Genomic DNA, 16,258 nt, shown 5'->3' on the forward strand with positions numbered 1-16,258 from the left:
CAAGAGTAGCCAATGAGCCCAGTGCGCGGAGTGCCATCGAAACCAGCTCATTTCCTATACTGCTATAACGCATTTTTGGTTTACGTACATATATGTATAACATAGACCCGGAAGGTGGCTGATATCTTAGCTATACTCATAAGATGTTACTTTTTCCAATTATTTCAGTTTATATTCGCAAAAAATCACGCGCTTCGCTCAACTTATGGTCAACATAATCGGCCTACTGAGCGTACTATTCGCAACACCATCACTCATCTTGAGACCCAGCATTCATTATTGGCTAATATTAGACCGAATACTTGTAAATCATGTCCAGCATGCAATGAATATATAGCAGCCGTAGCTGAGTGTGTACACGAAGGTCCAAGAGAGTCGATTCGACAACATTTGTAGCAATTCGGAATGAGGTGAAGTTCGAAAAACATATAGCAAAATCACTTAACAGCGATTTTTCTCGATTAAAAACAAAAAGGCCAGCACAACAAATGATGTTCATAAAAAAAAACGGGAAATATTATAAATAAAACATTAATGGATAATGTGTGCCAAGATGAAGAGATAGCCCTTGCGCCTTATGGCATCAAAGGTCCCATAATTAATGGCGAATTAAAATCTATTTTGCCAATGTGGCGTATCTCTGCTGGTGTTCAGTTGCATCACTACATTTCGCACCCCTGGTGAGCGGCGAAGCGCAACAAATCAGCGGCGATATAGCATAACGGTAAACATATGCGCAAACACGCCTGAAATGTTGATATAAGGAACGAGATAGTAAATATAAATATTAAATATTGAAATACAAATATTTGGGGGAGGCTTTTCGGGCGGATTAACATTGTTTGACTCTTATGGAAGTGTTAAGAGGAAAATCAAATAAATGTGTGTGTATGTTAGAGTTGAATATGAAACAAATATAAATAATTGTTTACTTATTACATTCAAATTTAAAATTACGCAATTTATATTCATTACTTTATTCATTAACTTATTCTAGAAGTATTTTTGTACTTTGTAGACAAACCGTTAAAAACTCATACTTCCCATAAATAAGCCATAAATCGCCCACCCTCTGGCAGAAAACCAAAAGTTCGAAACTTTTCAACTTCCGGTCAAAAAAGCCACCTGACACTGAATACAAACAACACAAACAAACATTCTTCTAATAAGTACAAGTAAGTGACAAATTAACAGTTCGTGCAAATGAGTATATTTTTCATGAACTCCGAACATCAGGTGCATCACACAGTTACGAAAACATAATTACGGTACATCATTGCCACATGCAACGAGGGTCAGGCGAAAAGGCCACTAGCACGATGGCAGCTATAATTTGCCCTCCAACAAGTACCGAAACGACAGCCTGGGAATCAAAAGCCCAAGTTAACCAAAAACTAATGAAATCCAGCAGCGTCATCAACATCCTCTTCATCATTGCTACCACTCTTCAATGTAACGGTGCGGCCATCACGCAATCCAAACTACGCCGTGCGATATGGGAATTGTATGAGCATGTGAGTATGTAAGAGTGTTTGCATAGGATGTGTAGTGGGCAACTGCAACAGTCGCAACTGCAATCGGGCAACAGAAGGTCGAACGCATATAAACAGCAAACACCTTCCTCAATAAGGCCATATGTCAAAATAATGCAATGCCAGCGTACACATGCCTATAAACAACCCCGAACTCGCGTAAAGTCTGAAGTGTGGCTGCGTCGTATGCAACGAGCTGCATAGAAATTCCGAAGCACTGCCGATCTGTTGATTTGTTATAACTTAATATAAAGTGAAATAGCCCTGCAGGAAATTCGGTGATTTTGAACTGACGAGTGCTTAGGAAATAGCAAACCGTTTGAAATTATAGTTGAAGGATGAAGACATTTTATTGAAAATTTCATTTCAAGTCATTTTGCTCTTTATTAATATTTTTTAATAAATTTCTGAAAAACCCCATAATAGGGTATTTTAAGTTTGTCTCCTGTCGGGGAGTGGGCGTAAATCAGCGATATGTTGAAGAACTTCGCTCTGATGCGGATTGTGGCTAGACGTTCATCCACCGGGTGAATGTCATGGCTCGACGACGGATTCTCTCTCCCACCACGAATCCCACACCGAACTTGCGCACCTTTATATGGCCAATGTAGTAAATGCCACAAGAACCTACTCGTCTCAGTCCTTCTCCCGTTCACCGCACTTCTTGGACGGCGGTGATGTCAGCCTTTATTTTTACGAAGGACATCAAACAGCTGGGTAACTTCACCTTCCCAATTAAGGAACGGGGCATTACAGGTGCATTCCCCCAAATCGTAATCCGTAATACATTTGCCATGCTCGTCATCAAAAGGGAGGCCTCTCGTCCGAGGCTGTTGTTTAGTTTTCTTTGGGGGGGTAGCTTATACGTGGCAAGTCCCAAACCCAGCGCACAACTCTGTGTAGGGATGGTTCGCCTTCTCACTTTAGCTCGCCTTCAAACGGATGTTCTTTAGCTACCCAAAGGATAGTTAGTCTAAGACCAGAAAACGTAAGCTGCTTGAGCCATATGTTAAAGAATCGTTTATGGCCACTCCCAAGCGAATGGCAATCAGAGAACTTTCCTCACCCGCTCCATCCTCCCCTGTAGCATAAAGCTGTCATAAAAACTGAAAGATCGGAATCAAGTGCCTATATGGAAAACTATTTTATTTGAGAAGGTATCTGCAGAGAATTTGGTATAGATTATAATCCAAGACATGGCTACAATCTCCCAATAAATGATTAAGATCAGACAACTATAGCATATAGCTGTCATACAAGCTACCGATTAAACTCAATTCATTACCATGCCACAATTATCGAACAAATTCAGATCGGATCACTATAGTCATAACTGCAATTTAAACTGACCGATAAAAATCAAAATAAATATTTTTATACCTTTTTATTTTATAAAAAACGAATCAGGGAATTTTATCACAGCCTCTGGTCAGCCGAAGTTAATAATTTTTCTTATTTTAATTTGAGATAAGGAAATGAATAACACCTTCTTTTCTTTCATAACTCACCGTTTTGCCACACCTTTTATGTCTCAAGTTTTAGTCTATAGTTAGTTTATCTTGCCAAAAGGAGAATCCGAAGAAGCTTCACATATGTAACAAGGCTGTTACTAGTCCTCAAGGAGCACTGAGAAATTAAACTAATGCTCGAAAATATCTTCGCATACTCGAAAATTTCATTTGATTATGAATTCGCCAAATTTTTCTTACAGGGACATACTGCTTATACTGTATGTAACAAGCCCCATTTTGCCTTTCAGACGGCTGCAAGCGTTTGTATAACAATAGAATGGAATGCAAATAAATTTAGTGTACAAAGCCCGCAGGATAAGCACTCGAAAATGTAACAAATCGACTTTGACAAAAGCTTCGACGGGCTAGACGATTCCGCGCACCGGAATATCGATATGAACGCGCTTATGTATGTGTGTATGTGTGTACTATATGTTTGCAAATCTGTACCGTGACACAGTAAACCACAAAATGTGCGCACATGCAAAAGGGCAAGGGACATTTAATTTACAGCTAGCACTCTCATGCCACTCTGCGCAGCGCCACTTAATCACAAGTGCCACTTATCGCGTTTGCGCAACGCCGCGACATGCAACGCTCCCAGGATATTGGCGATAGCGAAATAAATAATAATATGCGAGCCAGCTGAAAGGGTTGCAAAAATTAGTGCCTTTCTTGTGTGTTTTCGAATCAAAAGTAATACGGCAATAGAAAATTTACAATGCCCAGAAAGCAAAGTGCAAAGCAATTGCCAAACAATTGTCGAGAGCCTTTGTTGCTGCAAACTTTTTCGAAAATATTGGTCTGTGGCAGATTTTTGTTAAGTTTTTCCCGATACTGTAAGTAGGTATGTGCGCATAGTTCGCTTTTGTTTTATAATTTTTGCTGGTGCCACCGTTCAGTTGGTCACAAAGGCAACAATAAGGCACACAAAACCACTTGAGGCGACGCGCCACTGTGTGGAAATTAATATAAGAATAGGTGAAACTTTGTTTCAAAGCTCGAGTGGACCACTTTTGAACTCACATACACATACGTATATACAAACATATGAACTTTCGAAAATGTGAGTATAGGTTGATATTTGGAAAGATGTGGAATTTTGTACAGCTTGACGTTTACGATATGAAATTTTGTTGCTCCCTGGCTACGTGCAACAGACTTAATACTTTGTAAGTGCAGCCGGCTGGATCGATTTGATTTCAATTTTATATCTGCCATTGCAATGCGAATTTTTTTGGGTTGCAATACAAAAGTACTCAAAGTTTGAAAACATAACCTTTTTATAATCCAAATAACTTTCAATACATTAACATCATAGAAGCAGGCATTGCCTAAAAAGCGATTCATAAGTTGTTTTTAATATGCCTTTGAGACTATTTCTATTATTTTCAATAAACTGTTATGCTGCGTTGAAGTTTTACAAGTCTATTGCTTAGGATAAGTACCATTTGATCAAGTTCGAAAGATTGAAAAAAAACTATATTTTCACATACTTTAATACAAATCTTTATTATCGTCTTCAAAACAGACTTCTGTGTCAATTTAAGCATGCCTCCGTACAATTCAATTTCCCATACGGCTGGCATGGCCTTCGAAGCCTTCAGTGAATTTTGTTTTTTCGGTTTCGGGAGGTTTTTTCGTTAGATTGGTGGACCAATGCGTTCTCACATTCATAAACTTACTTCTTTTCACCAGACTAGAGGTCGTTTTTGCAAAAGGTTCACGAATTTAGCTTTGACATGCTTCATATCCAAAACATTCACTAAAAAGTTTTGAGTGGATAGATAAGAGATGTTGAGTTTCTCTGGTATTTCCCTTAGGCAAACACGATGATTTTCAAGCGCAGTTTATTTAACTTTTTCGATGCTATCCTCATTAAGAGAGGTAGATGAACGACTCGGATGATAAGTCAAATTTTTGATGACTTCAGAACTTTCTGTACTTTGTACCACTCGAATACTTATGTTCGTGGTAAAGTAAACTCTCTAAAATACTTCTGCAACATTTTCAACCATTTCGTAGCAGCGATTTCGTTGGAATAACAAACTCGATGTTCACGATGTTCTCGATGTTTTTATTCGATGGTAAACATCGCCAGATAAACTTTTCGTGTCGTAAACAAACCCCTCCTAAACACATATTCGACAAAACGTTTGTTCGTAAAACGAAGCTTATGTAGTGTATGGGAACTGAGGAGTATTGATCCGATTTTATCTATTTTTATCTGGCTTTCATTAAGGTACCTTACATACAATCACCAAACATATGGAGTAAAGTCAGCCGGATGGTCGAAAATCCTGATATTAATTACATGGGGGCTAGGTCAAGTTTTCGCCCAATTTGATCTATTTTACGCACAAAGATTCACTGTTATGAGTAAAATAGGTTTAGTAATTTTCACTGGAATAACTTCAATATTGGCGGATATATTCAGTGCAAAGTCACCTGGGAGTTCGAAAATCTTTATATTGGATATATGGTTCAGGAAAGTATTGATCAGATTCAACCCATTTTGGATGCACAGAAATATTAATATCATACAAATTTTTTCTCTGAATTTCAATTATATATCTCACACATTCACCAATATATTCGGTCAAAAATCAGTTCTAAATACTGGGGAATGGGGACTTAAATAGTTTTAGTTGAATTTGGGCAATTTTTGGTCATAAGGTGGCATACTTTACAGAAATGATTGCTACAATATTTTATCTCGTTATATTAATCACTTCTTGATTTATCTACTGGAAAGTAAAATAAACAAATAGAATTTAAAATTGTGCTAAATTCGGAGCAAGCGTGGTTGTAGTTCAGTTTAGCCCATTTTCGCACTGCACCATAGGAATATGAGAAGAATGCCATGAAAATTCAATCAAAAGGTCTTGGAACATTTTGACAGACAGATACAGAGTACATACAATATAATAGTTTTCTTCACCTAACAGTTGTACGTTTCGCCAAAAATCGTGGCATATGTATTTATATCTGCTCTGTAGCAACATGTTTCAAGACCTTTGAACCGAACTTTCATCTGCGAATCGTTGCTGAATACAAACTAATTGGAACTATTTCTAAAGCGAATTGGTACTAGTGGTGAAAAGTGGGTCAGCTGCTCTCCTACATCCAAACATTTGATTCCAACTTATGCTGTCTACACATATGTCAATGAAAGAGGAACAGTGTTCCGTCTGGAAAACGCCAGACTACATACACTGATAGTGATCTAAAGCTCTTGGTTATACCTTTAAGTTTAGTCCAGAGTGAGATCAAGCGCTCCTGTCTATGGCGAATGATTACGCCTCAAGTGAAACTTGTGAAAATTGACTCTGCCATTTTTTGGGCAATAAAGACAAGGATTTCTACGAAAGTGACATTAGGAAATTATATTAATTGGCAATAAAGGATTGCTATTTACCAGATTTTTATAAAATTTACGAATATTTGTTTAATTACGTTTATTTACAATATAAATATTTTATTACAATTGACCGGAAAAGTTGCCCATAAACCCGGAGGCAACCATATTTTCAGCAAATGCAGTTCGACTACTTTCCTTTCTACCTCTATGATACCTTCCTTAACCATTGAATTCTCTTTTTTTGCAGAAAAATATTTTCAATAATAATAACCGCAGCTGTGGGACCGATAACAGCTTAGGAATTGCGTCAGTAAAAAATATTTGCTGAATATACACATTTAGATCCATAAGGAATATTTTTATTAATATTAATGCTCAATCCATTGAAAAAAGTTGTAACAGCCGCCATTTTGGTTTCAACCCTCCAAATTGGTTGACATTTCGCTATGTCACTTTTTAATGATAAATGTTTGTCTTTCACTTAAAAGGATTTAGAAAGTAAGGCTCTAGGCACATCATAAAAAACTTATATAATGTAACTGCCAGGCAGTTGACAACAAAATTCACGTGCTTTTTGACATGGCAATTGACGACAGCAAAATCAAGCAAACACCAAAAAGTTCATACACTTAGGCATATGCGGTACCAGTCCGACTACCAGCAAAAGCAAAGAGATTAACTGCAAGAAAAAAATTAAATAATAAAAACTGTTACTCAATTTAAGCGCTTACATGGGAAATAATTTCTGAAGTGCTCTCAAGTACGGACGGAACTAAAATTTGGGCTAGCACTGTTTCATATACCCAGTAGGGAAGTGGGAACATTAATGTGATTAAGAATGCTAGATGTAGAGATTACAGCAGTTTCTTTTCATTAGTATTTTTCAGCTTGACAGAAAATGACATTGATTCACGATGACCTGAATGGAAAGATTTAGCAACAATTACTGACAAAAGTTTGACAGTTTCAAAACATCCCACCATTTCTTTGGTTTATGACAGAAATGTCAATTGACAATTTTATACAGTTCCGAACTAGTAAAGAATTTGCTAGACGACAAGAAGGATTGAGTAAATAAGCTCTTGCTTATATGAGCAACAAAGTAGCTGATGGCTTAAACTCTTGATTTAAAAATTAAAGTTTTTGCAATTTCAAATATACTCGTATTTAAACTTCTTCTACAAAATTCCTTTATTTTCTTACCATATATATTTTCTTCTCTTCTCTTTCCTATTTGAATACTCTTTCATGAATTTGTCTAATTTTTTTCGCTCCTATTTTCCTACTCGGTTACATATTTCCATAGCCCTCACAAGCTGTATTGGCGGTGGTGACACCGATTTAGCGCGCTGATTTGGTGCTCGCTTGTTCGTTGGCTGGCGAGGATTAGCGTTGAGTGCCGAAATATGGCGGCAGTCAATCGGAGTAGATCGCGTTAAGCGACAACACCAGCCGGCGCTGACTCGGTTTGGCTTGTCAGCTTTGTGTGGGCCACAATTGCAAGGCCAAATAGCCGACAACGTTCGCGATTGTAACGATTGTCATCCCTTTTAGCACTAAGCTTCCTCATTATGCGACAGATAAGCGAGTCGATGACAAACAGCTTTGACAATAAAAAATAATAATAACGCATACCGCAGATACTTCAAAAACAGTAATGTATGTCCACATATGCATAATCACTAAACGCCGTTATACGAGTAAAGCGTACATAGTTTATTGAATGTGCCGCGAAAGTGCGCGCTGCTCGGCGTAAGGGGATGTTTCAACGGATGACACGATGGACTAGGCAATCATTCAACGATGCGTGGCGTTTAGGAAATGCTCATAAGTGAATTCCGCTGACAACGGAAGCCGGACAAAAGTCTGCTTGTGGCAATGTCCTTTTTATAAACAGACAAATTTCCCGGCACGATGCGTTGGTTCGTTTAATTTTAATGAGGCCGACTGTCACATTTTCTCGTTTATTATGTAGAACATATAGCCTTTTAGGCAACTAATAACATGGTAAGATATGCCGTCGGGGGTTGCATAATTTTAAAAATGTCACAGCACTCGTGTTTTCACTCTTTTGAAACATTCAAAACATTTAGTTGTGGACAAGCCTTGCCTAATTGCTTGTAATCGTTGGCAATGAAGTTGTTTCAGGTTTAATTACATGGAACAAGATGTAAATTAAAAATAGATCTACAAATAATTTGGACTTTGCTGGTCTGTACTGATTTTAAAAGGCTTTGGATATTTGCTGTCTCGAAATTATTTTGACTCGTATTAAGCAGGAGTAGACTAACGTCAATTATTTTGACTCAAAGTCAGTCAGTGTATTGACATACAAGTACATTCCTTTAAACCCAAAACCCCTTGGAGACCAACCGTTCCATAGGTTATATATTTGTTATGATATCGATACATATTTCAGATAACATATGAGTATAATGACAACCGAGGATAGAAGATTTTCTGGCAGATAACTTACTCGCTTATTAAGTATAATGGATTAGAGAAAAATGATGCTGTCAAAATCTCAAACCCTGAACAGGGTATATAAGTTTAGCAAGAAGTTTGTTATACCATCACATCAAGGAACTCCTAGATTCTGTAAGTGGCAAATCTTCACCTTTATTTACTCAAATAACCAAACAGCGTTAGATCATCTAAAAAACATACTCTGACGGAATAAAATTTGGGTCAATTACGGTAACGTTCAATCGGCTAAACGATGAACATTGACTTCTCCTTTGATGGCGAGTGTCAAAAATTTATTCAGCGAGCTTCAGTGTCAAAAGGTAACTACGAAGAATAAAAGTTCACAATCCCATATTTACAAACGTCCAATAGAAAGTGCGCGCGATTACTGAGACTCTAGCCATTTCAAAAATCTTCATGGATACTAACTGCATAAAATATAGGTAAAATATAAGCTGCCGGTTTGTGTGCCCCGCGCATTGCTCATTACGAACCACAAGCGACCACTTCGCAGCTGAATTTACTGCGTGACTGTCGATAAAATTTGATTCCCCTACTAAACACTAGAGATAAAGGGATAGTCGAAAAAGCGGACACATCGAAGCTGCTCCAAAGAAGTCCAAGACTGTCCTGTGACCTGGAAATATTGTGACCACTGTTTGCTATGATTTGGGTGATGTGATCTACATCGGCTATATGGGCTTCCTTGAAACTTTCTTTCAGAAGAAAGACCGGAGCAAATTCTAATAAAACCCCCAGAGGTGATCTTGTGAAATTATAAAAGGAACACTTCTCCAGCCTGCTGAATGGCAGTGTAAGCATACCTCCAGGACAGAGTGGTATCAATTCCGCAATCGATGACGGTGGGACAGACGGTCCATTGTCCGACCATGAAGGAGTTCAAATAGCAATAGCAGGTCCCATAGACTGCCGGCCGAGCTATTCAAATACGACGGTGAAAAACTGATAAGAAACATGCAGCAGCTTCTTTCTGTCATCAAACAAACAATCATAATTTCGTCTATCTTGGAACCCGCATTAACACCAATAACAACGTCAGCTTCGAAGCCGTACGAAGAATAACTTTACTTCGGACTGAGTAGGCATTATAGAAGTAAAGTCCTTTTTCGATGAACAAAGAACAAACTTCATAAGTTTCTCATTATTCACCGACTCAAGACGCTATATGGTGCAGAAGCATGGACGACGACAAGTTGAGTTGGCGTTGCGAGTTTTCGTGAGAAAGGTTCTGCGGAAGATTTATGGTTCTTTGCGTATTGGTAACGGCGAATACCGTAGTGGATAGAACGATGAGCTGTACGAGATATAGGATGACGTTGATTGTATGTAGTTCAACGAATTAAGAGACAGCGGCTACGCTTGGTAGGTCATGTCATCCGAATGGATGAAAACAATCCAGCTCTGAAAGTATTCGATGTAGTACCCGCTGGGAGAAGCAGAAGAAAAGACAGATATCCTCTCCATTGGAAAGAGCAGATGGAAAAAGGAAGAACGGCTGCTCGCTCTTGTAAACAGGGCTATAAACGGCGGAAGGTTGAATAATTACTTGATCTTCCTCTTATAAACATGAGTCGCACGACTGAAAAGTTCAATTAGAACTCCATGGTCTCTTTGCTTTACATTATTTTATCTAAAAAAATGTTTTGTTTTTGTTATTTTTCAAAATAAATCAATTGAAATAATGTCATGTAATTGATGAATTTAAATAATCCAAATCTTTTAATTGATTTGTGGACATTCATGGCAATTACTGGAAATTACATCGACCCAGTTCTTACAACATCATCTCATAAGTACACATTCGTAATTATTCCAACTTTGGCGATCACAATCCACAAAGCAAATTAAGATGACATCTTTCTGGTTGCTTGAAAAAAATCTAGAAAATTGTATCAGTGCAAAATTTGTTTACACACGACCAAACAATGGCGAGATGCAATTAACTGCAGCATAAAATCAAAAAGTAAACAAACGCGCCACAACCGCTCCACCATAAGCCAGAAACAATGCTGAAATAATGGACAAGAAATTGTTGTGTCTGCAGCGGTTTGGCAAACAAGCCGTTGTTGCATGCCAATGGCAGTCACAGAAGCTGCAGCAACAACAATAACAATGGTAGCCAGCAACAAAGATTTAAAAAAAATTTTGACTATTTTAAATGCCAATTATATGAACTGTTAATATTTCCTGCGCAGTCAATGAAAGGTACTCAGCTACAGGGCAGAGAGCGCGCCGCCTACAATAACAACAAGCAGCACTCGATTTCGATTTTTGCGAAACTGCAATGGCTGCTGCGCATGCGTTTCACTTTTTAATTTAAAGTCATTCAGTTGGCTGCTCGCACAGGCGCTCGCTGTACCCCTCTGCTATAGCTTCTATATATTTGTGTGTGAATGTGTATTTGCGGATATTTAGACAGGCGGTTTCGTGTAGGTACACAAATCAACAACGAATCAATGGGCCATTAGCTGGAAGTTGGCTATAGAAATTCTCTTATTGCAACTGTCGGATAACGTCGACTTTTCCTATTATGCTGAGGCTTGGCTAGGTTTGGATGCAACAAAAAAATAATAATAACAAGAAACAACGTCTACTTCGGTTGCACCGTTGCTATAATACCCTTCACAAATGCAAAGGATTCTTTAAAGAAGTTGATTTTGAGCGCTCGGTTCATACGGCAACTATAGGCTATAGTGATCCGATCTGCACACTTCCTTCGGAAAATGCGCTGTTGTTTTAGATAAGAGTTTCAGTTAGATTTCTTGAAGATTTTTGGTCATATGAAAAAGTTTTCCATACAAGCACTTGGTTCCGATTATTCAGTTTGTATGACAGCTATATGCTATAGAGGTCCGATTTCAGTGGTTCCAACAAATAAGCAGCTTCTTGGAAAGATAGCTCAAAAATTGAGGGACTAGTTCGTGTTTATATAAAAAGTCGAACGTACAGTCGAATATGGCTAAATCAACTCAAGTCGTCATAGTGATAATTTATATATATTGGGTAGTCGAAAAAGTCTTTTCGTATTTCTAATTAAACTTCAACTTATGTTTTTTTATATTCATAATGAACTTTAATGAACCGAATGCGTACCATCGACCACTTTTTTTACATTTTTCGATTAAAAACATTATTTCATCAGTGTACCACTTTTTTGGTTTCTCGGCGAAAAACTGTGACAAGTTATTTTCACAGGCTTCCCTTGAAGCCAACTTTACTCTATTAAGGGAGGTCTGCATTGAACGAAACTAATGGTAGTCCGATGATGCAAGGTCAGGGCTATATGGTGGATGCATCAAAACTTCCCAGCCAAGCTCTCCCAGTTTTTGCCCAGTCATCAAAGATGTGTGTGGGCTAGCGTTGTCCTAATGGAAGACGAAGCCCTTTCTGTTGATTAGTTCTGGCTATTTTTTCGATTGCTTGCTTCTGTCTCATCAGTTATTGACAGTAAAACGTTGAAGTAATCATTCGATCAGGCTGGAGCAGCTCATAGTGAATGATTCCTTTCCAATCCCACCAAACACTCATCATAACCTTTCGAGGAGTCAATCCTGGCTTTGCGACCATTTGTTGAGCTTCACCACGCTTGGACCATGATCTTTTTCGCACATTATTGTCTTATTTGATCCACTTTTCGTCTCCTGTTACCATTCGCTTCAGAAATGGTTCGATTTCATTTCGTTTCAGCAAAGAATCGCAGATGTTCATTTGGTCCATTAAATTTTTAAAAGACATTTCATGTAGTAGCCAAACATCGAGCTTCTTTTTGCAACCATCCTTTTTTAAATGGTTCAAAACCGTTTGATGATGAATGTTAAGTTCTTTAACGATATAAAGGCTGCTTATGTGACGGTCCTGGTCAATCTTTTCCATAATTTCATCGACTTTTTCAACGATAGGTCGACCGGAGCAAGGTGCATCTTTCACATCAAAATTCCCAGAACAGAAGCGAGCGAACCACTTCTGTGCTAAACGAACTGATACAGCATCGTCTCCGAAAATTTTGCAAATTTCTTTGGTGGCTTGCGTGGTATTCTTCCCTTTTTCATACAAAAATTTCAAAATATAGCGAATTTCTTCATTATTTTCACTAATTTTTGAACAGCTGTAACTTTTTTCAACTTCCCCGAATTTAATTTGTTTTGGGTTTAATGAAGCTTAACATCTCCCCTTTCCAACACAATATGATATGACACAATGTGATTGGTAGCACTGGAGATATACGACTGCAATGACATCTATTGACAAAGTACGAAAAGACTTTTTCGACTACCCAATATTATAGGATCCTGACGTTTTCTTCTCTCTGTTGCAAACTAACAAACTTCGTGGCAAACTGAATATACCAGCTGCAGGGTATAAAAATTGCAAGCGAACACACACACACATGAAGCACACAGATAGCACAATATGTGCATTATTTTGGCATTGATTTTTGTGAAAAATGCAGCATCTTGGCTCTGCTACGCAGATTTAGCACTCATCCGTTGGTTTTCGCAAAAAAGAATTCACTTTGTTTGGCCATTATTTTGCAATATTTTTCTCAGCGTTTTTGCTTTTGCTGCTTCACTGGGATATTTACAGGAAAAACTTGTGTTGTTGTTGTGGCAATAATGAGGATTATCCGCATTTTGCATGTAATTGTTGCCACAGGTAGGGCGTATGTGTGGCATACACATATAAATAAATAAAAAGTACACATATGCATGGGTGAGTGTGTAACTTTGTGTGTTGGCAAGTTTACTTTGGCCAGGATAATACGCGCTGAGCATGTTTTTAGCGCTGCTGTCTAAAAGGCAATTAACTGTATTTCGTCGATGCTAATTGGTTTCAATTATTACGGGATTTTGCGTAAATATCTTCGAAAAGTACAAAAATACACAAAATAAAGATACTATTTATATATATATATATATATATATATATGCACACATGTAAATAAATGTATGTACACCTGCGCATGCGTTGCTATTCTAAGAAGACGGCAAACAAAGCTGTCAATTAACATTAGCGCAGCTCTTATAAAATAAAGCAATCAACGTTGAGGCAGAAAACAAACAACTTTGCAGTTAAAACTTCATCACTCGATATTAAGTTTCAACACATAAATCAGAAAAAATTGTTCCAAAGAGCTACGCTTGTTTTTTATAATCTCTAATGACACAAATGTCGCAGCTACTTAGCAGCTAATCATTCTTAATCAAGCTTATTACGCAGCCAAAGCAAACACTCAGCTAGAAGTAAATAGATTATCTAGAATATTTGTCGTCAAGAAAATGCACTGTAATTGTTGCTTTGGCTTTGGCGGCAACTCAGCAACATATAATGCTACCAATGAGGTAATGATTATATTAAGAACGGCTTATGTTGGAACAGGCTTTACACGAAGCTTCTGTTGAAATTCAAAACTAAAAATATTTTCATAAAAAATCATTTTGTCACGTCATGCCTGGATAAGATATTCGTAGCAATAAACAGTGGCGGCATTCGTTGGGAGTGGGGTTTGGTGGCCTCTTCTGTAATTTAAATCGGTTGGAAAGACAAAACTATACATATATAGGCTGCTATATATATTTCTGGACTAGGCAACACTAAGTGTTGCCAGGTGCAATCTGACATTTCCATTGGAAAGTTTGACATTTTTAGCATAACATCACTCAGAACGTTTTGTCATTTGATCGTGAATTGTTTTATTTACAGGGAACTAAAAAATTCATCTCGGCCAAAAAATGGAATTAACTCGTGGACATTTTCGTGCGATCATTTTTCACAACTTTCGACGTGGATTATCACGACAAGAGTGCATCGATGAACTAAAATCTTTGTATGGCTATGAAGCACCATCTTATAGCATTGTGAAAAACTGGTACAACGAATTCAATCGTGGCCGACGCTCGCTCAAAGACGAATTCCGTGAAGGTCGTCCAAAAATAGCCGTTGTGCCAGACAGTACGTGAACTGATAATGCAAGACCGTCATATAACATACCTTCAGATAGAGGCATGCCTATGCATTTCTCCCACCAGCATACATTCGATATTGTATGAACACCTGGCCGTAAAAAAGGTTTGTTCTCGTTGGATCGCGCACAATTTGACAATCGCTGAAAAAAAGGCTCGTGTGGTTTGGTGTAAAGAAATGCTGAAAAATACGATCGCGGTGCTTCAAAAGACGTATATAAGATCGTCACAGGTGACGAATCAAGGATCCATGCGTATGAGCCCGAAACAAAACAGCAATCGACCCTGTGGGTCTTCCAAGACGAGCCAAATCCAACGAAAAAAAGCGAAAAAAAACAAAAACCATTTTCGTTGATAAATATGCCTATTTTCATTATATAGGCCAGAAATGTGTATAGCAGCCCTCGTATTACATGTATCAGAGTCAGATATTTTGTGCTTGAATGCGATCTTACAGGCTTTCCTAACGTTTTTTGACAGATCACGCGTGAATCGTGTCAAGCTGTCATGTTATTTTTGTTCACTATTGTTTGACATTTCTTCATGGAAAGGCTTACGCTTAAACAACGTGTACAAATAGTTCAACTTTATTACGAAAATTCACATTCTATAAAGAATGTGTTTCGAGAGCTTCGCTCAACTTATGATGAACATAATCGGCCTGCAGAGCGTACTATTCGCAACAGCATCACCCATCTCGAGACCCATCATTCACAATTGGACAATATTCGACCGAATAGATCACGTTTAGCACGTAGTGAAGAAAATGTAGCAGTCGTAGCTGAGAGCGCCGTTCGCAGCAACTCGTCAGTCCTAGTTGGAACGACTTGGCGCATTCATAATACAGCTTGTGCAAGAACTGAAGTCGCCCGACCTTCCAAAGCGACATCGCTTCACTCTGTGGGCTCTTGAAAATTTCCAGGAAGATCCAACATTTTCGATTCAAATTTTCTCCAGCGATGAAGCCCATTTCTGGCTCAATAGATATATAAACTTTTGCTTGTTTGCCGCATTTGGGACGAAGAGCAACCTTAAGAGATTCAAAAGCTGTCATTTCATCCAGAAAAATAAACGGTTATGTGTGGTTTTTGAGCCGGCGAAATAATCTGTCCATATTTCCTTAAACAATGATGCCGGTGAGCACATAACCGCCAATGGCAACCGTTATCCCGTCATGATAACCGACCCTTTGATGCCTGAAATTGAAACTAGTGATCTCAGCAACATTTGGTTTCAACAAGACGGCGCCACTTCGCAACACAGCGCATCAATCAATGGATTTATTGAGAGAACATTTCGGTGAGCAAATAATTTCACGTTTTGGGCTGGTCGATTGGCCCCCAAGATTGTGTGACATCTCACCGATAGACTTTTCCCAGTGAGAATATGTAAAATATAAAGTCTATG

Source organism: Bactrocera dorsalis, chromosome 2, assembly GCF_023373825.1.
Source record: "Bactrocera dorsalis isolate Fly_Bdor chromosome 2, ASM2337382v1, whole genome shotgun sequence".
Lineage (NCBI taxonomy): Eukaryota > Metazoa > Arthropoda > Insecta > Diptera > Tephritidae > Bactrocera > Bactrocera dorsalis.